The 25,603-nt window shown below is 38.4% G+C and overlaps 1 protein-coding gene across 12 annotated transcripts in view; it reads right to left on the reverse strand.

The window, feature by feature from the left end:
* Positions 1 to 25,603, reverse strand: part of LOC119788727 (protein FAM126B-like) — a 60,208-nt gene that overhangs the window by 32,351 nt on the left and 2,254 nt on the right. For 2 of the 12 annotated variants that reach the window (XM_038293330.1, XM_038293329.1), the window contains exons 1-2: positions 23,653 to 24,180; positions 2,047 to 2,131 (exon numbers count right to left, since the gene is read on the reverse strand). The gene's annotated coding sequence lies outside the window, so the exon portion shown is untranslated. Of the gene's footprint in view, positions 1 to 2,046; positions 2,132 to 14,198; positions 14,345 to 23,652; positions 24,181 to 25,603 lie in introns of those variants that run through there. The other 10 variants (XM_038293332.1, XM_038293331.1, XM_038293334.1 and 7 more) reach the window with 7 other exon arrangements.

Consider the following 25,603-nt stretch of genomic DNA (forward strand, 5'->3'; position numbering starts at 1 on the left):
TAATTATCACTGTAAACATGAAACACTGGTTAGCACCAAATTATCACTGAAGGATCACACTAGTTTAAGACTAAGCAGAACGCAGAGATACAAAAGCAGCAGGACGCTCTCATAAAGTAAAGAATGAGGTGTCCTAAAGTATGAAATACTAATATTTTAAACAGAGAGGTAAAAATGTAAAAAGGTCATTTTACAAGACATTTTGTTGGCCTTTAGCTAAAAAAAATGGCATCTAAGACAAAATATAAGTTATAATGAAGTTATTTTGTTACAAAGTCTTCATATTTTGTACCCCCATAGAGCTCAAACTCGTAGTGTCTCCTAATTTGATCATAATAAGTATGAATAAACGCAGTTACATAAAAGTCAATCTATAACCAACTGCCAGCTTTACATCAAAATAATTTTTTATAAACTTTCAACATGACTTTGACTCAAAGTCTAAATGATTGTAATCAATTCTTACTCAAACTTATTTGCTTGAATAACTTCTATTGTGCGAATAGGACCAAATACCTTCCATATTATATGGGATCTCCTTTTACAGTCACTAACTGGTGTGTTTATCCTTTAAACTGTCGCCTTTGCAGAAGCTTCCTCAGTTTAAAGTGGTTTGGCAGATATGGTCACCTGTGACCTCTCAGCAGACACAGACAGTTGTGTGTTATTATCCTAGGACATAGAGGTAAAACAAAAGTCTGCAGAAACACAAACTTTTCCACAGTGGAAGTTTTTGTGGAGTGTCTCTAGCTACGGCTAAGGTCAATATTTCTTTCTTTTAAGCCCGTTTCTCTAAGTTTTTCTGCCACACTTTTTCCTTCAGCTAAACTTTCTAATAATATACTTGTATACAGAAATGTGTGTTAAGCCAGGTTATCTAGCAGTGACCTTTTATGCTTGGAGAACTCATAATTCTCTCCTGAATATAAGACATATCTTAACATTTACAACATAACCGTCAATGTTACTCTGTGTAAAGACATGATGATAGATGATAGCGTGAGCAAAGTGGATCTACTAACCTTTTGCAGTTTGAAATGTATGTCTTAAAAAAGGAGAACAGTAGGGGGCAAACTTTTAAGTGTTTGTTTTCAGTCACTAGATACTCAGAACAAATGCTGATAACAACAAACTGCTAAATACCTAGAGGAGACTATGAAAATATAGACAAATGCAATACTATTTATCAAACCTGAATAAGTTTGAAGGTGTAGTGCTTGTGTTTATGTTAAGGGGGTTAGAAGCTCAGTAGCAAATTCTCATAAAAATGTCTGCAGTCAGTGTAGTGAGAAGGATAATCGAGTTGCTGTAACAGACAGGAGACACTCTGAGCACATGATGTGAATATAGCAATAGCAAACATGTCTTGTATTTATCAATGTCATTTTAAAGCTGCAAGATTCCAGCACACCATTACTTTATGGCACAACATGTCAGGGTAGTAATGGGTGATAGTTTATTATATAGCCCAGAAAATGTGACGCAGATTAAAGATGTCTGCTGCCTCCGGCAGAGAGACTGCAGGCAATACTGATTAAATCGAAATGGAATTCCAAAATATAAATATCATTCTATGATTTAAAAAAACAAAGGAAAACAAAACATGAGCAGAACTCATGAATGAAAGGAAATAGCCATAGAGACTGAAAAGTGACATTTAGTGAGGAAAAAATAAATGAATTCATGTCTCATGCACAATAGAGATATTTGGGGGAGTTTTGTAACTATATGTTTCTCAAACTGATCCATATGAAGCAGTTATATTGTGCTAAATGACTATTGGTCTAATATGGTTTGCAACGTTTTAGGTCAAAGGGGTTGAAGTTAAGAGACTCGCTGAGGTAAATGTTACCCTGACTGCCAGTATTTATTAGATTTATTGAATTCCTAAAACTAACAACATCTCTGTGATATTCCAACTTATTGAGATGCACTTGCATCTTTTAAGCAAGTGCATACAAGGAAAAGGCTAAAATAATCTAATACATGTGCTACACAATGATGTAAAATATATAATGTACAGTTAAAAGATTTAAATAGGCCTACCCGAGCGTCCCAGAACTCAAATCTCCACAGGGAGATGCAAATGGTTGTTCTCAGTGGCACACATCTGTCACTCTCTGAAGGTCACCTGCAAAAACAATGGATGATGACTAACCTCAATAAGATCAGAGCAAAATGGTCACGTTCAACACTCAAGAAACTACAGACACATTTAGCCATCAAGTATCTAACTAGAAGTGGTAACGGTGAGCTAGCTCTAATGGTAAATATATCCAATTTTAGACTGAGTACTACAACGATGATTAGACCTCCTAAACCTGGCAAGCAGAGTCTAACAGCTCTGGATCTGTTCAAGATAAATATTTTCAAAAGGCTGGTTAGCAAAGAAAGAAAAGACTGCAGTGCAGAGAGAGGAAGAGAATGTGCTTACTGTCAGCAATACCAAAGGAAAACTGTACTAATATAAACTATATAGTCTTCATCAGTACAACCTTTACACTCACATGTACATAAATAAACAAATATATTAATTAATAACACACAGCAAAGGCTTTTATTCAAGCTTAGAAACAAAAAAGCAGAACTAATTGAACTAATAGAGGATAATTTCCTATTGTGGCAGGGTTCTCGCCTTTTTACCCCCCATTACAATTTTTATAAGCATGCTGGCCCTTTAAATGACATCTGAGCGCCTTCTCCTAGGGCTCTGTCCAGCAGGTTTCAGCACAACCACTTGTTACACGTGAAAATATCAACCCCGTGCCCTTCAGACTCTGCCATCGACTCAGCCTTAGTGCTCAACGGCAGGTGAACACATGTGCTGCCACCCACAGACAGAGGACCAGCTTTGAAAGCAGGGGTGAGGTGACCAGGTTCGAAAGGATTTCCTAACGGCGGGTCTGTCAAGCCGAACCGACCGAGGGTCGTTTCTTTTTGGAGTTTTTTACCCAATAAAAAGCTGGTGCAGTAGGTGAATCATAATAACACCTCTGGGTCAATCTGATCGACTGCATATTAAGTGGAGATATAAACATTGTCTCCAACATGGAGAAGAGATCAAAAGAAAAAGGAGAGAAGCTTAATGAGCAAAGAGACAGTAAAAGAAAGACGATATAGGTGCAGCGTGGAATGAGAAAAACACCCTCCCACCCACCGTCTCTCATAGTCACACTGTCAAAGCTGTATGAAACTACATCAAAACAGCACTTCTTAGGGTCAGTAAGTTTCTCTAACATTAATAATAACACTTACAAAATAATAAACAAAAATAGATTTACTTTTAAGCCATCTATTCAGGGAGGCTGGGAAGCATTGTGAGGTTAAGGGCGTGTTTAGGAACCCCAGAATGGCAGTCTGTTGGATTCAAACCTGGGATATTTAACCTCTGCAGGATGCCAGCGCCCTGCTCTAATCTTATAACCGCTAGCCTACCACTTCCTCATCTACATGCTCTGTTGTTATTGAGGCCCACCAGGAACAGATATTCCTTTTTTAACATCACAGAAATAACTGTCTTGAGTTTGTTGTATTTAGCTTGGCAGACGAGGAATAAAACTGAGCTTCGCAACAATAAATAGCCCAGGTGGACACCTGGCTTTCATTAAAGCGGCCTAGACATACTGTGACTACATGTCTATGGAAGTGGCTCCCTCAAGTTGCATACAAAGTTCTTCATTAAAACATCACACCCTGTTAGCCTTATATCTTATTTTTGTTTTTTATACACTTTGTTTCTGCTGATAATGAGCAAATCCCATTTTTGTATATTCACCCAAACAATTCAATTCAATTCAGTTCAGATGACTGATATAGCGCCAGTTCACATGTCATCTCCAGGCACTTTACAGAGACAACCCTACCAGATCATACAGCCAAAACAAGATAGCGTGACTGAATGCATGATATTCTGCATGCACACAATGAGTAAAAACAATAGCCATACATATGTATCATCATGTCTATGATACAGTGTATACATGGGGTAAAAAAAACAAACAAACAAACATAGGAGTAGCGTTTAGTACATTGGGCTGAAACAATCAATTGGATTTATAAAATCGATAAATGGATTGAAATAATAGTCGACTAATTTAGTAATAGATTAACCGTTAAACTGAGTACAGTCTAAAACATGACTTTAGCTGACAGAGCAACCCACTTAGAGCAGTAATTATATAAAAATTGGGGGAAAAAATTAATAAATAAACTTTTTTTCCTGTCAATATGCTCTATCCAGAACTCCTTCAGTGGAAATGTTCTAGTTTCTCCTAGTTTAATTTTGTAAGAAATATTTTTTAAAGATTAATCTTTGGCTATCCTATTCTCAATTGAAAAAAGAATCAACAGCTTAATCGATTTGCAAAATAATGGTTAGTCAGCCCTCATTGGAGTTCACATGTGGGACCTAGAGCTGCAGCATGCCAATTCTGCTGCCAAGTTGATGCATGTATGAGAACACGGCCTTAACAAAGCTGATACTAGTGATACCGATGCAATTTTTAGGCTTTTAGCTATAGCAATGGAAAAGTGTATACAGCATGTAAAGCGCACCCTAGTCGCCATTGTTTTGCCAAGTTTCCAATTGGGTAACACAGGCTGTCTTAATACGGTGCATACAATGTCTACAGGTGCTGGTCATAAAATTAGAATATCATGAAAAAGTAGATTGATTTCAGTAATTCCATTTAAAAAGTGAAACTTGTATATTATATTCATACATTACATACAAACTCATATATTTCAGATGTTTATTTTGTTTAATTTTGATGATTACAAATGACAACAAATGAAAATCTCAAATTCATCATATCAGAAAATTAGAATATTGTGAAAAGGTTCAAAATTGATGGCCCCTGGTGCCACACTCTAATCAGCTAATTAACTCAAACCACCTGCAAAAGCCTTTAAATGGTCTTTCAGTCTAGTTCTATAGGCTACACAATCATGGGGAAGACTGCTGACTTGACAGTTGTCCAAAAGACGACCATCGACACCTTGCACAAGGAGGGCAAGACACAAAAGGTCATCGCTAAAGAGGCTGGCTGTTCACAGAGCTCAGTGTCCAAGCACATTAATAGAGAGGCGAAGGGAAGGAAAAGATGTGGTCGAAAAAAGTGTACAAGCAAGAGAGATAACCGCACCCTGGAGAGGATTGTGAAACAAAACCCATTCAAAAATGTGGGGGAGATTCACAAAGAGTGGACTGCAGCTGGAGTGAGTGCTTCAAGAACCACCACACACAGACGTATGAAAGACATGGGTTTCTGCTGTCGCATTCCTTGTGTCAAGCCACTCTTGAACCACAGACAGCGTCAGAAGCGTCTAAAGAGAAACAGGACTGGACTGCTGGTGAGTGGTCCAAAGTCATGTTCTCTGATGAAAGTAAATTTTGCATTTCCTTTGGAAATCAAGGTCCCAGAGTCTGGAGGAAAAGAAGAGAGGCACTTCATCCACGTTGCTTGAAGTCCAGTGTAAAGTTTCCACAGTCAGTGATGGTTTGGGGTGCCATGTCATCTGCTGGTGTTGGTCCATTGTGTTTTCTGAGGTCCAGGATCAACGCAGCCACATACCAGGAAGTTTTAGAGCACTTCATGCTTCCTGCAGCTGACCAACTTTTTGGAGATGCAGATTTCATTTTCCAACAGGACTTGGCACCTGCACACAGTGCCAAAGCTACCAGTACCTGGTTGAAGGACCATGGTATCCCTGTTCTTAATTGGCCAGCAAACTCTCCTGACCTTAACCCCATAGAAAATCTATGGGGTATTGTGAAGAAGAAGATGCAATACACCAGACCCAACAATTCAGAAGAGCTAAAAGCCACTATTAGAGCAACCTGGGCTATCATAACACCTGAGCAGTGCCACAGACTGATCGACTCCATGCCACGCCGCATTGCTGCAGTAATACAGGCCAAAGGAGGCCCAACTAAATACTGAGTGCTGTACATGCTCATACTTTTCATGTTCATACTTTTCAGTTGGCCAACATTTCTATAAATCCTTTGTTTTTATTGGTCTTCAGTAATATTCTAATTTTCTGATTTGATGAATTTGAGATTTTCATTTGTTGTCATTTGTAATCATCAAAATTAAACAAAATAAACATCTGAAATATATGAGTTTGTATGTAATGTATGAATATAATATACAAGTTTCACTTTTTAAATGGAATTACTGAAATCAATCTACTTTTTCATGATATTCTAATTTTATGACCAGCACCTGTATGCCTGCTGATCACTCCCAAAACGCATAAACATACAAAACACAAACAAAAAACTTACAAAAACTGCATTGTTTTATATTTGTTTTTATAGAGATAGTAGATAACTAAGCTCCTCGAAGGAAAGGATCAACCAATCAAAGGAGATAAGTTAAAATTGCTGTAGCAAAAGCGGGAGCACCAGCACTGGTTGGAGTTCAAAAGGCTGCATCAGCCTCAATCCAGATGATTCAGTCTGAAATGAATGTGTCAAGCGTCAATATAATCTGTGTGCCAAGTCATCTGAAGAGGACCAATCTAATAACCATTTTTCATTTGTAAACTTCATCAAAAGTCAAGTGTTTAATAGCCGCCACATCAGATCAAGATCTAATGAATATTCTGTCCTTCATTATACTTCACCAATATACAATAGTGAATAATAATGGCTGGGTCATACCAACATGCCTGAGCAATTCTACTGTCTTTAGGGGGGGGGAAGTCACGCAGATTCTTATTCTCTGTTCTCAAATGTAAAGACATCTTAATTACGGCTGTGGGAAATCCACTGAAAAGTTACAACACTTCTTCAGTCCCCACTATTCAAGAAAAAAAGCCTTCTGCTAGTGAACACGCTGATGAGAGCCCTAAACTTCTCAATGTGTTAGAATCACATAAATTTGTATAATGGTACAACAAAATCCATTTTAAAGTTCCCCATTGTTGCATATGTTACAAAGTCCAAGACAAAACTAAAACAATAATGATGATGGTTCCAGCTCACAGGGGCTTAATTCTGCAGGTAACATTATAATGACAAGTAAACTGTATCAGTTACATCTTTGTCTACTGTTAGGCTTAACTGGCGTACTTCTTCCCATCTGTTATCATGGTTACCCTGGCAACAATGTTCAATTGTAGAAACTAAATCTTAAAGCTCATTGTTGATAATCAGTACAGCTTTAAACTGAACCACCAACATTAATAAGAAGAAACATCGCTTAAATAACAAATAACTTTTTGTCCAGCAAATAAGCTTTAGCTGCTGCTTGCTTGAGGTGCCAACATGCTAACTGTAGCACCCGAGAACATTTTAAATGGTTTGTTTATATACAATAATTACAAATCAATCAAAAATAAATGTGAACAACTACAATAACATTAACTAAAACAAAACAAACATATGCGATGGTCAGAGTATGGAGCTCACCAGTAACGGCAAGAAAACGATCAGTTACATCTCTAACCGTATACTTCTATGCCAGACTGGTGTACTTCTTCCCATCTGTTAGGGTGCCTGTCTCCTCTTTTGGCAAACAATATATATTTTCCTGAAATCAGGTGACTCCACTCTAATGACAAAATGTACCTACACAAAAATAAAATAAAAATAATGAGGTAGGCTATTTTAGCAGTTAAAAAAATGGAAACCAAGGGCCACACATAGCAACATTCAGCTGACCAATTTGTCTTCTACCTGGCTGAAAATGCATCTTTGGGATCCGCACCCACATCATTTACACTACAGGACAGAAACATGCCTAAAATGTAAATTGTGACTTTACTGAATGATGTATCACCAGTAGAGTAGGTTGAACACTTCTATGTGTTTTTTTTTTTTTTTTTTTTTTACAGATAAACAATCCATCAAAACATCAAGGACGCACCTACAGAAAATAGATGGGTTAGAAACGATGTCTGGATCCTCTCTACCTCCTGAAGGCTGTCATATATGTGTTTATTTTCTTTTGCCAGATCCATTTATCAGTCTGTATGACTCATCAAAGCAGAGAGTAACAGTGGCTTCGGGTTGAGTCAAAGCACAGAAAATAATGGACAAGCTGTGAGCACAACACAAACGGGACAAACTACGACTTGAAAAGCCAATCTGTTGGGTCACAAAATCTTTGGCTTTGTCCCATTCTTTATGGAGATAAGAGGCGCCCACACCAAGACAAACTCAAATGTTCTCATGTATTTAGATGCTCTGAACATATAAAGGCAGACAGATTAAAATACACAAATAATCCTATCACCATCTTAATCTGCAAGTAGACACTAAAGGCCATATTAAACAAGTGGTGATAGATGTCCACAATGGTGTGGGAGTCTTGCCATAAACCCTAATGACATTTTACACTTAATTCAGGATTTTATGTCTGTGTGTAGATCACAACTTCATTATTCACTAGACTGAAATAAAAAAGTGATTCATTATGAATAAAACCTTAACTATTTGTACTAAGACCCACTCAATCAGCAAATCTACAGAATAAAAAAATAAAAACCCTGAATGTTAGAACTTAAATAAAAATGATGGGAATTTCTAGGACTCTGACGAAAGGTATTTTCACTAGTATTAATAAGAGGTCGTTTTGAATTGGGCCTGTAACATATAAATAAACAGAGCCCTCAGATTATTAGCAAATTAAACACTTACTGTAAGAAACAATAGAAAACAGTCTACCATGTGAATACAACCAAACCAAACAAGCTGGAACCCACTTGAGACTGACAGCCCGGTCCTCTCTGCTCAGCAACCATCTCATCCCAGTATCTAGGTGTCAACAGAACCCGCCAGTAGGTTGTCACTGTTTGCTAAATATGTCAAATGGCTAATGAGGCTTGGTGAATGACAGTGAGCAAACTTTCCTCCGAGGGTTAGGCTCTTCCTCTATGCAGGACCTGCTCATTGTCCTATGGCGGATTTCACATGGGAATAGAAGAGTGCCAGCCCATCCTGTTTACGGCGCTCCAAATCCCAGATCACAATTACTCTGCTCAACACAGCATCGACTGACTGCACAAGGCTATAAACAATGCTAATAACTGCAATGTTTGTACCTTGTTTGAAAGTGGTTGAAAGCATTTAACAATGTGGTCCACTGTGATTAATTTAACCTATAGAAAAGACAGAGCTCTACCTACATCCATCAGACGCTTCCAGGGACTAATTATTGTTCATGACCACAACAATGTACTGATTGACTGAGGCCTGGGAACTAAAACGGCCACAGTTTTCTGTCCTGTAAAGCCTTCAAGTGTTAATTTTGACCATATTTTCTGGATGAACACCTAAATTAAAGCAGACAAAACAGCTTTTAGACAGTAAATGAACACAGCTTCATCCCATTCTCATTGTACCAAAGTGCAAGGTTCCAGTAGTCCTACTAAACCTTAAGGATTTGCTGATTTTAGGAATTGTTATTGTTAGGAATTAGAAATTATTTGGCAAACATACTTGTCTAATGTTACATGTCCTTAACCTTTTATGACATTCTACCCTTAATCTACAGCATTCAATATGTTGATGGTCCCTCGTTCCCACCATGGTAATATAGCATATTTTAAATTATGTGGGTTCACATTTAGCATGCCAGAGTAACATTTAGTTGGAAGGAGTCTCACAGAAGAGTTCACACTTGACATGCATAACAATGTCCGAGATGCTGAAGGTCACAGAAAGGTTTAGAAGCACAAAGAAACAGAGCTGGGGAAAAATATGAATATATGGCAGCAGAAATGGTCATGAAATCCATCTGTGGCTTGTCCTATTTTGACCCTATTCTACCTTTTAGAGGCTTAATAACACTATGATGATCTTCAAAAAATAAAAGTAGAAAACTAAGGCATGCCATTAAAAAGGATTTCGTTAAAAAGCGGTAGAGGTGGTGATAACAATGAAAAGAGCATTTTATTTAAGACATTAACTAAAACATGACTTTTTCCCCTATATGTTTTTCCTGTTGAATGTTATGTAAAATAGGTAATAAAAAACAAAGAAAACGAAATGTTAGAACTGTAACTATACAGTCACATGTTTACAAATCACATTAGTTTCATCACTTGACATTATGACTAGAACTGTATCACAATAACGATCAGCAATACGATAAACACCCACAACTAGGTTTGCAATAATACAGATATTTCAAACTTGAAATCCATTCCAAGGAAAATATCCCACACTCAAAACCATTTTTTATACCCTTCAGATAAAAAAAAAAAATAGAGGCATATAGAAATGTTTTGATTAATATTTTTCAACACCATCAGAGATGCTAGTTTAATGAGTGTGCAAATAAATAATTCAAATGTAAAACAGTTTGGCGATATTTTAACATTGAGTGATTTATTTATTTTTTTAATTTCCAGTCCATAAATCTAAAATTAAAAGTAGCAAAAATATTCCAACGCTTGCCTTTAGTATTGATACCATGCCAAATTAATATTGTTCCCCAGTTACAGCATTTGAGTATTGATACTTTCAGAGTATTGATATTTTTAAGTAACCCTACTTAAAAAGTCGCCTAAGACGTGTCCTAAGGAAGAAAGTTCAATATGCTCTTCAGACTGATCATTCTTGCCTTAAGCCTGGTTAAGGACGGGGATGATAGATTTCTTATTGCCAATTAATTAAAAAACAAACAAACAAAATTCAACACAAAAGCAAAACAACTTGTGTGCAGGCAGTGGTGTGTGGGTGTGTCACGTTTTCACGCTCACCCACACAGTCTCCTTTCGTTTGCCGGCCACCTGCACACAGTACACACAGTGTAGATGACAGCTGCAGCATGGTAACAAAAACACAAAAACATTTTAGACAAATAATAAACACGATAACTGCTTTTGTTTAACCTATTGACCAAGAAGCTTCCTCCATCTGACTTTGGGTTTACAGTTTGTTGGGACAGAAAATTCTCAACTAGGATATATAAAATATAGCAAAAAGTGGGCAAAAATCTACTAATAACAGTGCGACACGTACGTGAAAATTCACAAGATGGATCTGAGGAACCTACTAAACTGCAAAACAGGCTTTCCTCATTCATCTCACAATACTCATCATTCATTAGAGATGAATCATATCCGTAGCTAATGGGCTCATTAAGCTAGAGTAAACAAACACCAGGTGAAATGCAGGCAAAGTACGTTCAGCTTTTACCTCGGCTGCACCCAGAGCGAGGTCAATAAGGTAATCCTCAGCTACAGTTTATACAGATTTGGTCTGACTTGTACAAACAAAGATAAACCAATCAACTCAATCCGAGTATTGGTTCTGGAGTCAATGGGTCCAGGACTCAATATTTTCCAAGTCTGCCAAGTGCCTAGTGCTGTTAACTATTCACTGCTGAAAAAAAGGATTTTACCTACTGTATATTAGCATTTAAAATTAACATTAACTATGAGAACAGGTTAAAAAGTATCTTAAATCATAAAATTTGGCAACATATCTGGCAACAGAAGTGCATTAATACTTGAAAGTAGTAAAAATATCATGTCAGATGCAAATACAGCAGCAGCATTAGAGAGACGACTCTAATGCAAAAAAAAGAAAAAAAATCTAAACAGACTCATGTCACACCTGCACCTTTGCATCACCATTACCACAAAACCACGTTTAGCACCGAGGTATTTTGAACCTCATGTGAACCATCAGCTACAACTGAAACCATTGAAAACTCTCACATCCTCTTTCCGTCTGATGACATACTGGTAAAATATTGGTGCGAGCAGCAAAGCCAAATATAGCTGTGTGATGCTGTTAGAGATTAACAGGTGTCTGTACATCCTGCTTACAGGACTCCAGTAAAAATTAATGAGGACAGCATATAAACAGAGGCCCACATTGTGGCTTCACATCCACTTATTAATTAGCAGTAATTGTGGTGTGAAATAGGGCTGGGCAATTTATAGCTTACGGTATAAAGCAACTTAACAAAACTCAATTTTCAAATCGCAGACACTCAGTTCGGGTAACGTCGCATTTAACATGCCCTTTAGGTGGCGGTATTAAGTTTAAAATGGGTTAAAAATTCCAGCTAGCACACAGTTCTTTGAATGCACCTAGAAGTAAGCACTTTCCAAAAAAATTTATCGTAAAGTCCAGCAACAACGAACCTTGGACAAACAAGGTTTCAAGGCCATGAAAAAGCTGAAACACTGTAGCAATTTGACATGTTTGTGGTTATTTCAATATAAAATTAAATAAAAAAAAATAAAAAATAAAAAAAAGTATTGCAATATTGGTTGAAAATAATCGCAGTTAAGATATCTGGCAGAATCATTCAGCCCTAGTGTGAAATGTCTATTTAAGAGCGTAGCCTCAAAAAGAGCAAGGTTCTAAATTCATTACATGTGTGCGTTTGTGTCAGCACGCCTCACCACGGTCTCATTTTGGCCAGAATGAGCAGAGCCAGGTTAGTGACAGAGCTGAGGCTTTTTCAAGGTCATCTTAGCTCAGTCGGCCATAAATTATGAAACCTGTGCAGGCTCTGTAGCTGCTCTCAAAGGACCAGCTCTTTTTATCCAGAATACTTCATTCCTTTGGTTTTATTTGACTACCCTTTAAGCATGATCAAATCTACCTGCCTATCTTTAATAGAGCAGAATATCCCCCAATTACTCTTCCCACAATAAGATACATCAAAGACATCTAAGAAAGAGAGTTCTGGCTGGATAAAAAACTCAAATACGGGGCTCACCAACAAGCATGGTGATAGCTGTATTATACCATAGAGAAGATGGTTGGGTTAATGTGAATATAGGTGTAGCTGAATACATAATAATCTTTGCCCAAAAAAAAAAAAAAAAAAAAAAAAAAAAAAAAAAAAGAGTTCATGCAGGAGTGAAATGTTTATTTTCCAGCAGGAATTACATACTAAAGACAGTTAGAGCTACACAAAAAGGATTAAATCAGGGAATATCTATGTGATAGAAAAGTTACCATGAACTCCAGACCTACATCTATTACAGGTTTTATACAGGAAGGAGTAACTCTAATTTAATCCTTTTTAATGCTCTTATAAATAATTTTAATGCCATCAACAAGAACCCATGACTCTCATATATACACGGTAAAATCCTTCGTCAACTTTACCATCGACAGGCTGCAGCCATGTCCCAAATTCCTTGGTTTCAAACCACTTTTGATGAAATTAACCTTTTCAACATTCTATAGCCTTTTCTCCGCCTCGAGCTTCTTTTACGAACATATGGCTTTACGATCAACCGGACACCGGTTCCATGCAAATATATTGAAATTGCTTTTTTTTTTTTTTTTATAAAGCATTTTAAATGCCACAATAATTACATTTAATGAATTTTAAATCCAATTCAGGCCTTAATTTAAAAAAATAACAATTTAATGACTTTTAATGATTTTTAATGACCCATGGAAACCCTGTATTAGTATAACCTATGAAAATAATTGTAATTTTGTGAAGAGAAAAAAAAAGGCAAGTATATTAGTGCAAGTCTGGTTCAGACATTTCAAAAATCATTCAGCTACAATTTCAACAAAAGGTAGTTAACATAAGTGCTGAAAAGTACACACTCTTTTAATTGATATAAAATCAAAAGATAAAGTCAACACAATACCGAAGTTGATAGTTTTGAGTCGACAAATTGTGAGCATTTGAAGGAAGTATTGATACTTTTGCACAGCTTGGTATTTACAATTCAGGCTGAAGTACATTTGACAGCAATCTGAGTTATGACAAAATATATTTATCCTTTATATACACACACATTAATACATCATGAATAGTTTGTCTTTAGTTTTTTTTTCTTCCTCCTCTGGGATTCTGCTGTAGGATAACGACACCATTAGAAAGAACGCATTGATTAACTGTCGTACTCTACTTCTATTTTCAGCCCTAACTCGCTGTGTCTTTTCAGGTCAGGCTATTTTTGCACTAATATTGCGCACCAAAAAAGATCTGTTTTTATCAGATTTGCATACAAACTTATACAGACCTAAGAGGCAATCGTAAATCTAAACACATCATGCACTCATCTCATTTCCTTGTCGCATAACAGAAGGGGAATTTAGTTTTATTGTTTTGCTGCACCCCATCATGGACACATAAATACGTCAGCCAGACGCCTTTCCTAGGCAGTCAGATGAACTAATACCAGACTACAATGACTCAGTCTGGTGTAATCGGCTAGACTTAATTCTCTTAATAGTAACAACAACCCCCACTTACCTGAAGCGTGGGCATCCTGCACAGGAATAGAACAGGGTGTATAAATAGCAACAAAAAGAAAAGAGGAGCGGAAAATTGTTTAAGAGGCAAGTCTTTCTAAAGGAACAATGATGACAATTGAAAGACAGCAGGGCAGACAGGTAGTCATATGCCTTTGTGAATCACTAACTGAGTTAAAAGACTTTGAGAGTAAAGGTCAACAACTGACAGGCCACTGTGGCTGAAGTCAATATGTCCCTGAGACGATCGATATAGTTAGCCAAAGGACACACGGACAAAGACATGGAAAAATACCTTTCTGCAAACATGCATGTCACGGTCACAACTGGGTTTGAATTTTTTTTTATATACAGATGATTGTGTAGGTAGATGCACCAAATGAACTTGGCTGCCATCCCTCCTTCCTCCCATCCTCATCCCTCATAGGCCAGGCTCTGGGAACTGAGGCGTACGCACATTCAGGGCTAAAATTAGCTCTGCTGCAGCTGGAGGGCCAAAAGTGTTGGGATGGGCTGAGCTGGAGCCAACACACACACAGACACGGTTCCACCAATTAGACTGGGTCAGAAACCGCACAGGTGACTGCTAACAACATCCTGTTCCCCTGCCTCCACCGCTAAGCAAACTAGGGCAGACAAATGCTGCCGATGCAAATGCCACGTGCATTCACACCCAGCTACAGGATACAACAAAAGTATTCACATCCCCTAGTACTTTTTCCAGAAGGAGCACTAAGAATCTTTGCAGCAGCGACAGAGAAAGTGTTCAGAGCTAATGGGAGGATTAATGGAGGTAAACAGAAAGCAGAAAGCTGCCAGATCTAAGGCTTGAGAGCCACTATCCTGCATTTTTTAGAAGCAGTGCTTCTCGGACACACCTTAATCAAATGTCTGAATCCTCTCATCAGCATGGCATTCAGCTCTGCAGAGGCCTGGTAACGAGCCATGCATCCGTTCTCAGGGAAGTTCCCTCTTTGAAACCATTTGCATCTACATATTATGTTACCAACAATGCTTTTTGGAGCTAATGCGTCAATATTTGCATACAGAGCACAAGAGAGAGAACATTAATACTAACTGCCGACAACTGAAAGGTAACAAGGATCAATCTTTACAGATTTGTTTACCTTAAAATGGTTTTCAATTAGATGCAACACATTTTTTATATGCAAGTTCATAGAAATCATACTACCAGGCGCGTGACTGCTAATCCTATGGCGTTGAGCCCCACTGCTGACTAAGCGTGTGTGACGTCTTATCCTCTGGAAAAATAAATGGGGAAAGAAATGCTTCATAAGCTGCTCAGCTCTGCTAACAATGGGCCACCTTCAGCTTGTGTGGCATGCAGACACAAGATCAACAAGGAGAAAAGGGAGAGCTCTAACACCCAGGATGCCACAAGGTCCAAAATCCAGCCAGAGAACATAGAGTTCTTTCACTGAATGCATATATACATAAACACTATGTGATTTTAACTAATTAAAAGGTATATGAAAAAAAGGAAAGACTGGGCTACATTTGGCTCCAGTCAGTGTGCTGGAATAAGGGAAAGAAATTACATTAGCAAGAGAATGACAAGAGTTCTGCAAGCAACTGTAGCCAAGCGAATGTGCATTAGCCAAACCTTTTCTTCCTAATGAAACACTCAATCACTGCAGGCATTAAAATCCCAGACATCCAAAAACTTTTTGCTACATCCTGGGTCTCTCTTGTCTACTTTGACTAACTAGATTGCAAACTATCACAGGCAACTCTCTTCAGAACGCCTCCACCTTCCTTCCCCTTCTTTGCTATGATATCACAAAAACAAACAGTTGGCAAGATTAGAAAGGCTCTTTGGAATCAACCCGGGGTTTGGCAACTGTTCAACTTTAGAAGGAGGCCGAGTCGTGACCAGCAAATGGAGCAGGAAAGCAGAAAGCTGACCGGCGGGAGGTTAAAGCCTAGCAGGGAGCCGAGATTCAGAAGGAATGATCACGTTACAGTAGCCCTATTTGATGCATACAGAGTCCATGTTTCTCTATAGGTACACAGAGTGTCAGATGTCACATGACAATGGGGGAGATCTTTCCATTTTATTATTTCACATGGGAAAAGGTCAACAATAAGATGTTTAGCCTTCCCCTCCACTAGAAGCACAGATTCAAAGAACGTCTACCTAAATCCTTATATTCGTTACTGGAATGTAGAATTATATAAAACTGCTGCTATTAGTTTGATGTAGGAAAAGTTGTTTAAGGCAAGGCAAGGCAAATTTACAAAGGCAATGCAAAGTGCCTTACATGATTAAAATATAGGAGAATAAAACAGAATCAAAGCAAGTAGGAAAAAAATAAAAAAATAAAATAAAAAAAATGCAGACTCCAACAATGACGTCTTTACCAACTTCTGTCAACCCTGTTGACTTTATAGGCCCCGGACGTAACAAATTAACAAATTTGACTTTTTATGTTTTGGTTAGAATTATAAAACTGGTTCCTTTCTAAATAGGATAATAGAGAGGTGTTTTAATAGTTTATATAGCGCCATTTCGCAACAAGTCATCTCATGGCACTTTATGATTCACCAAATCATACAGTCAAATTGATTCAAAGTTTTTTTTTATCTAGGGAAAGTCATTAAGTTATTTTGCAAGGAAAATAACTTAATTACTTGTCCATTTTAAACATTGATCATTTATTTTTATCTGACAGAGTAGCTTCCCTCAATTCTGGCCCAGGAAGTTTGGTGTCCTGGTCATTTTAGAAATGCTTTTGCTTCCAAACCTGAATCAGTGTGTTGAGCTCTTTGTAATTGAGGAAGCCTGTGTTGGAGCATATCTATATACTACTGTATGCAGGATGTTTCCAAGCCAGGTGTTTTATGCATGGTTGAAAAGTTTGAACTGAAACAGTCTGTGTGTGTAAGGGAGAACATGAGCGGTGGAAAATGCCTCTTTAACCAGTTAAGCTGTTGTCCTTAAGCTGATTCCATGATGCCACTTTGCTTTTTGTAATCACTCATCGACATGATGCAGAGTATCCTTTGTTTGAGATGTTAATCAGCAAAGGACAACAGCTCCCAGCTGGATGAAGATGTCTCTTTGCAGCTACATTTGGACTACTTCTAATCCATTGCAAAGATCCGGTTACGGCATAAAGCAAATAAATACAAAAATCATGTGGATTGGTAAATATATGATTTGACACAAAAGCACTCATTAGCAAAGGTATAATCGGGATGAAGCCTTCCTCTAAATTCTTGCTGCTTTAAAAGTTTATTAAGAGTAAAAATGTAAGTGTTAAATACAATGAATGATCTTTATATTTTACATTTATCATCAATACTTTAATGGAGAACTCTGCACATGACAGAAATCGCTGTTGTCTGTCATCTATTTAGTGTGAACAGGCAGAGAAGTGGATTCAGGTTTAAAACCACCTGATCCAAACTACACAGAACTGCATGAATCATGGAGAAATGCAAACACAGCACTGAGGGAACCCAACTGAGGCAGGTGAAAAGCCTGTGGCTCAGTCAAACACTTTTACCACACTACAGAACAACAACAAAGATATTAGTTTGCTAGCACAAGAAAGTGTATATGTGCCAGGGTTCAGGATTATTTCCCTTTACCAATCTGTTGCCCCAATTTAAAAATTTCACACCAAGACATTTTTTTAACTATACTGAAAGATGAATATGTCCTGCTGGTTATTCTTTATGTTTGTGTGTTACATTTGTTTTTACTCAATTTGTTAGTAAATATATTTACTATAACACAATTTGACAGGAGGTAAGATACTGTGCATGTGTACAGGGGGTTAAACAAGGAAGCAATAGGTCAAGTCGGTTAGCATCTGCCAGAGGAAGCTGTGAAAATCATGGAGAAAAGTCCAATATTCAATAAGGAAAAAAAAATAAAACGAATTAAAGGTTTATGGAAAAGAAACTGGTTTGTCTGTTTATACGAAGATAGATTTGCATTTTATCCAGTGACCCATATAAGGAATATTTTAAAGGTTAAAGGCATTTCCCCATTGTGTGACAATAAGGAGATTTTCTATTTTCTAATTTATTCATTAAATATGATAACCTTAATATGATGTTCTTTGTCTAAATCTATAAACGTCCACATTAGTAGCTACACATCGCCATGATTTTTTTCAAGAGGGAATTACCTGCATTATGCACTATTCCTGTTATCGCAGTAAATGTCAGGCCATGTATGTATGTGTACTCACACATACATAAACACACACCTAAACCTAAACATTAACAATGCATACCCCACCCTAACCCAATTGACACCTTAGACCTAAACGTTAGCAAAATAGCATGTAAGGATCAGCTAAATGTCCTAACTTTAAACTGGTCCTCAATCTGATGGTAAAATTGGAAAAAAATGGTCCTCACTCTGAGGGCTAGACAGGTACACACACACACTAAATGCTTCAGTTTGAAATAAATATTTTGGTATTTTGTAGTGTTGCGGTGAAGCCATTTTTTTGGCCCCGATACCTGGCTGATTATTGGCCAATACCATACCGATACCACTGTTTGAAATTGAAGTGTGTATGTGAAGAACTGCATATTACTTGGATGTAAAATAATTGCCATCATGGCTTTGTCAAGCTGCTGCCTACCTTTGGGAAGCAGGAAAAAGACTAATACAAAGTGAATCCAGTAGAACTTTTTATTGCCTACCTGGGATGGTTGACAATTAACTGAATAAACTTTTGGTTCTCAAAACCGTATCGGTGCCCTATTTGTTGGCACTCGTCGATACCGATACCACCATTTTAGTGCAGTATCAGGGCCCTGGCTGATACTGGTATCAGTGCAATACTAGTATTTTGTCATTGGTAGACCTCATTATGCCCCTTCCTACAACAGGTACTTAACTTTAACAACAAATAATAATAAAAAAACACTTTTATATGCATGTCTGCTCGCGCCACACATTCTGAACACAAACCTGAGTTTTGATTTATCAGCACAGCCCAAAGAAACGTGAGGGTTAAACAGTAACTTACAGTGAAAGTCCTTGCTGCAGGAGATAACACCCCTCATGTGGTTCTTCCTCCTGTAAGCTTCTGTTTGGCTCCCTGAGCAGCATGTATATCACCAAGACCTCCAAGTCACACACACCTCATATCTGGCTGTGCAGTGAGTCAGCATGCCAACCACAGATCCAGCTGACTGGATGCAGTAGCTACCGAACAGCCTTTACGCATGTCTAAGGGAATCTAGAAACCAACTTGGAGGCTGAAATGGACTAAAACAAACATCTTCAAATATGATGTTTGAAAGAGATGATGAAAAAGAGAACAACCAGGAGGTTTCTCATTGCTCACATGCTGGTGTTGCACGTGGTGCGCAAAAATATGGTGATTCGTCTATTTATTTTCCGTTTGACGAAGAGGAAAGAGGGAGGAGGCCGTGTCATCTCTGTAGGGGGGAGCGCTGTACAGTGGAAAATAGCCCCCACTGCTAATCCATGCCAGGCTAATTACAGCTTTGATCCTCTGTGTGTGTGTGTCTGCATCACCAGCAGTAGGAGGGAGCTAACAAACTGTTGGGGTTCGATACAGTAACAAAGAGGTTTTAGTTTACACATACCTCAGTATGCTCCAACCTCAGTATCAGTCAGCTTAAATACATTATACACCTGTTACTGACTATACAAAAGGTTAATCGGAGTCAATCATACAAACAAGGTCCTTTTGCTGCAACTACCAAATCAATGCAAACTACAAACAATTGTATTTTAAAAGCTTTCCCCTCGACGTTGGGATGAATAGATTACAGCTCTGAGCTGCACATGGAACTTAACTCCTGCAGACTGGGACCCAGATTAAGTGGGTAAATGGAGTTTTTGTCTAAAATAGACCACAGATCTGATGATAGCCTTGTCCCAATACACATGGCAGCAGAGATGCAGCAAGGAGGGAGGAGGAGGAAGGCGGCTGAGGATGAGCAGCAGATGGCATGGAATTATCTAGATCTTCAGCTTTGCATCTTTTGTCCATTACATCATTATTATAGTGACAGCCTATCAATGTAGAGTGGCGTTACTTCGAGTCAAATCTAATTAATTCACTGGTTTTAGTTTTTAAAGGACAACAGGGGACTATTGGACAATGTGGCTATGATGCATTTCTGTTGAAAGAAGCACTGCCTGAAGGTCCCTTTCTCATCCTGAACGGTCGGGGGTCTGCTTGGCTGGGCAAACATGAGTAATGTGCTTTAAAAGAGCTGCCAATCGAATGTCCAAAGCGCCACATGAAAGTGCATGGTCACATTTATTTAAAGAGACAGTGAGAATTTCAATGTCCCATAACTGATTTGTTAGTAAGACTTCTCATTATAAAATTTTCATAACCTATTAATAGTTTTTAATAGGTTTGCTGTGCTTGATGAGATCAGAAGCTTTAATAGCGTTTATGCGATAGACCAAGATAAATGTGGTGAAATAAGAAGTTAACAGTTCTGTTTTTTGTCGTTTCCCCAAATGAAAAGCATGGTGTGAATTTTCTCATCCAACTTTAGCCATCTGCAAACTCATCTTCAAACTTTGAGTTCAGTCAGATCAGATCAGGAGAGTAAATGATCATTTTAAAATCCTGGATCTGATTCTAGGTGGAAATTAAGACGAAAACAGGCTTTAATTTGAACCATTTTATAGTAGCTCTGGCTGCATTTTTAGGACCGTTTCCTGCTATAAAGGTGGCTTAAGGGTGATTTATACTCAGAAACCAGGTTGTCTGCGTGTTTTGCAGTGAATGCAAATGTGCCCCTGTCCCAGACACTCCGCTGCACCTCTCCCAAATTGTAAGTGAGGCCTCTGATTGGTCAAATCTACATCTGCTCTACACTATGCTTATTTCCTGTTTGGTACCTTACTGGCTTGTTTTGTTTTTTTGACCGCCATTGTGGAAAAAGACTGGTGAAGATGGACCAATAGAGAGCGAGGTGAATGAGAACGCTGGGACCCTTTTTCAACCTGGATCCCCGCTCTTTTTCGCTGTCATGTGACCCCGTTGTCGTACAAACTTGCCCCCATTTCCTCACCGCCTCTACCGTATCTATATCATTGTGGTGTGGAATAACAGCGCAGACAACGCTTCAATATTGGGCATAGATCAAAAATATCTGTGACAGGCTCAATGCGGGGAGTATAACCAACCCTTTAGTGTATATCAGTATTTATTTCACAGCTTTCCTGTCCCAGCTCAAAAGATGGTGTCCCTATAGCATGATGCTAATAGCACTTTATCTTTGCCTATGGCATAAAATTTCTCTATATAAAAAAAAAAAAAAGTATTACAGTTGTAATTTACCTGTAAAGTTACTTTTTTGCCTTAAGGCGTGAAATACAGGCATGCTGGCAAAGGATCCCTTCTAGATTCTGGGGTAAGTTAACTAGTCTAAATGCTAGCTAGATTTGGACATAACTTTCATTTGCATACTTTTTTTCAGTGCATCTCCCTCTCTTTTTGCCAAGGGTTGGATGGCAAAAGGTTTCACTTCAGTACATCGGTCTCTAATCAACCCTTCCTTCTCGTTTCCTTGGGGTAGGGAGGAATTACCTCATGCATAGGATAGGTCTCGCACTGGTATTCATCATGGAGTGTAATATGTGAGCCCAGTACGGAGTAGCAGTCAGGGAAACGGTAATCAAGACTTTAAAAAAAGACACTGAGTTAGTCTTAAAGCCCAACAGGACAGAGAAAGTGCAGGTGCGCTTTGGATTTCAGTCGAATGATGGTGATGATACCCAAACATGGACAAGTCAGTATTTCCCATTCATTTTAAAGCAGTAGCAGCTTAGAGCGGCGGTACAAAAAAAAAATCAATTTTACAGTTTTATGAGCTACGAAAATAACTAAAACCAGTAGGCAGCCTCAGGAATAAAAAACAACTAAGACATACAGGTCTTGTACAACAAACTTGAGGATCTCAACGATTTTAGGGGTTGTGTGTTATTTTTATTGCCATCTTACTGATTTTCTTTAGTTTTCATGCTTGTGTAGGTTTTTGTTAAAGACCGAGTGTCAATTTTACTGATTGTTTTTCATTGATTAAATTATTTATTTGGGATATTGAAAACATTTTCCAGTTCCTGTATTCTCTAGATATTAAAGTTTACTGATCATTGAGAGGGCTCATGTGTATTTTCCAAATTTTCATATTTTTCAGATATGAAAGTCCAGAGCTCTCAGTCTATTTCATACTTATCTCATCAATTTACAATATTTCAAAATTGGTCATGCTTTAAAAATGAAGAATGCAAGAAAGGAAGAAAGGACAAAAGGAGGGATGACATGTGCTACACATGATTTCATGATTCATTAATAGGCAGATGGCTAGATGAAATGATAGATAACAAATAAATGGATGGAAGGATAAATAATGAAACAATGGGTAAATGGGCGGGTGGTCACTTAATCCTGGAAGAATGATAGAAATACAAATAAATGGAATAATAAATGGATCTGTAGGTAGACAAATGGGTGAAGGAATTAATCCAGAGGTAGATGTGAGTAAGAATGGCTGAAAGATGGGTGAATATTTTGTAAAACAAATGAAGCCATGGATGAATATTTTGTTAAACAAATGAAGCCATGGGTGAATATTTTGTAAAACGGATGGATGAGTGAATATTTTGTAGGATGGATGGATGGATGAGTGAATATTTTGTAGGATGGATGGATGGATGAGTGAATATTTTGTAGGATGGATGGATGGATGGCCTGTTAGACAAACTGACAAATGATAAGATTAATAAATGGATGGATTCATGGATGGATGGATGGATGAATATTTTGTAAAACGGATGGATGGATGGATGAGTGTACATTTTGTAAAACGGATGGATGGGTGGACAAACTGACAAATGATTAGATTAATAAACAGATCATTTGAATACACAGTTTTTTCACAAATATACATAGGGTGAAAAAAAATACAATCTAGACTTTTCTAGACTTGGATAAGAGGCAACTTTGGGGTAGCATCCATAGAGGAAAGGAAGCATGTTATTTGTTCCCTACAGTGGAGTTATACCTTTAAGGTCAGTGTTATGACTTATCATTGAAGGCTGTGATTCAATCAGCAGAAACTTTGTTGATGTATCAAACATAACCACACACACGTAGACGACATGAGTGCTGCACCAAACAGGATACCCAGCAGGTAAGATGAGAGAAAAGTCAAGCTTCCGCACGTTTTTTTTCTTTTCTTCAAAATAAGGCGGTTAGCTTTACCACTTGTTCGGGCATCAAACACACACCTATATATTTATATGTATATAAAATTATCTAGGTGGAGAGTACTGTGCTCCACATTAGCCATCAACAGGCGGTGTTTTAACTTGAAACAATGAAGCTATCTAACCAGTTATACCGACATACGCAGCACCGTTAGCCAGTTAAGTGTTAGCTAACGATTAGTTTAAAAGTGCCACGACAAACCTGAGCCTGAACCCCAGCGTTAGCTGCCTTAGCTCGGCTCGCATACCGTTAGCATGCCTCTTCTTGTCGGCAGCTGCTGGACATCCCCGCTTTTCATCAGTCGTGACCAGGCCGAGGTTCGGTTAACTGAAGCAGACTGTCGGCAGCCGGGCTCCAACCCCCCGGGAGCATCCGGTCTCCTGTTAGCCGTCCTGGCTCAACCTGACGCGGAGGAAGCCTCCTGGCTCGCTGCGGGTTAACATCCAATACAGTGCTGATGATGTTCCAAGTCACCAGCAAAGCCCTCATTCACTGACTGACTGACTGTCTACCTGAGAAATTGTCTGCTTTTTCCTCACCTTGAGGGTAAATGAATACTCACTTGGGCAGCAGAATGGTAAAGGCGCCGTAACACATTAATAAGGAGGCAGAGGGGCTGTTTGCTTAAGGCGGTCACTCTCAGGTCGGGTACTTTTCCTCCCAATGATCCCTGTGTCTCCGAGCTTCGAATGATCTCTCCACACTGCAATGGTGCTGAAAGACAGAGCAATACGATTGGCTGGACGGAGCGGAACTCCGCAGCCTGCAGGGGGAGAAGCAGTGATGCGTTTTTGGCGGTGGGAAAACTCATGACCAGAATTCCAAGTCTTTAAAAATATAGCACAGGGGTCTTCAATGTTTTCCAGGCCAAGGACCCCCAAACTGATGGAGCGTGTACCGCCTAATTATATATTGTGTTATATCAAACTGGTGCTATAGTCACTTTATTAAAGATGTCCATCCATCCATTTTCTGACATGCTTAATCCCAATTGGGGTCGCGAGGGGTGCTTGCGCTGTCTACGGGCGAGAGCCGGGGTACACTCTGGACAGATTGCAAGTCCATCGCAGGCAACAGGACAAACAATCATTCACACACACACTCAGAATTAAGAGAAGCCAATTAACCTAACAGTCATGTTTTTCGACTGTGGGAGGAAGCTGGAGTACCCGGAGAGAACCCACGCATGCTCAGGGAGAACATGCAAACTCCATGTAGAAAGACCCCGGGCCGGGAATCAAACCCACAACCTTCTTGCTGCAAGTGCTATCCACTGTGACACTGAGCAGCTCACAGATGGAGTCATGTAAAAAAAGTAATTTCTCCCTGGGATTATTAAAGTATTTCTGATTCTGATTCCTGGTTGATGAGACAGGTGTTGTGAATGAAACGGTGTCCAGCTTAAAAGAGCTCCTGTGTGTCGCTGAATGTGTGCATTGATGACTGAAAGACATCTTCTGCCTCCATTTATCTGTTTACTACATTGTGTTGAATTCATATTAATGTGTATTTGAAGACATTTCAATTAGTGGTCTAATCTTAAAAAAGTCTAATCAACTTTGGCGACCCCCATGCAGTACCTCCATGGACCTCCTAGGGGTCACGGACCCTCTGTTGAAGACCTCGGATATAGCATATTAAGAATGAATATATAAAATTGAGTAAAAGTGTTAAACACCAATATCCTTGAACTTCAAAACAAAACAAAAAAAATGTCAGATTGAACTGCCAATCTGATGCAAATATTTATTATTAATTTCGAGAAGACCTACCGGTATACATTTCTTTAAAGAAATTAATAAATGAAAATCTCAAAACTGCGCACACTTCTGTGCCACCCCAGTTAACCAAAAATAAAACTGTGTTGGTGAGGAAAACAAAAAGGCATAATAAATCTAGTTTACAGTGAAACTTTCTGTCTAAATGCGGCTCATCTTTGTTTAAAGTCATAAAAATTTTATATTTGGTTTAAATTTTCTCCTTCACCTATATATTTTTTATTTGAAATTATTTGGGGACAACGCCTTAGGGGTCGTCCAACTAAGTGGTGTACAGACAAAACATTTCTTTCTTCTTTCAATTTTTTTATGTTATTGGTTCAACACTAATTATTTCAGGAAATTAAGTTGGATTTAAGAAAAACTGAAGGGCA

The sequence above is a fragment of the Cyprinodon tularosa genome, unplaced genomic scaffold (genome assembly GCF_016077235.1).
Source record: "Cyprinodon tularosa strain WSP-4 unplaced genomic scaffold, ASM1607723v1 ctg324, whole genome shotgun sequence".
Lineage (NCBI taxonomy): Eukaryota > Metazoa > Chordata > Actinopteri > Cyprinodontiformes > Cyprinodontidae > Cyprinodon > Cyprinodon tularosa.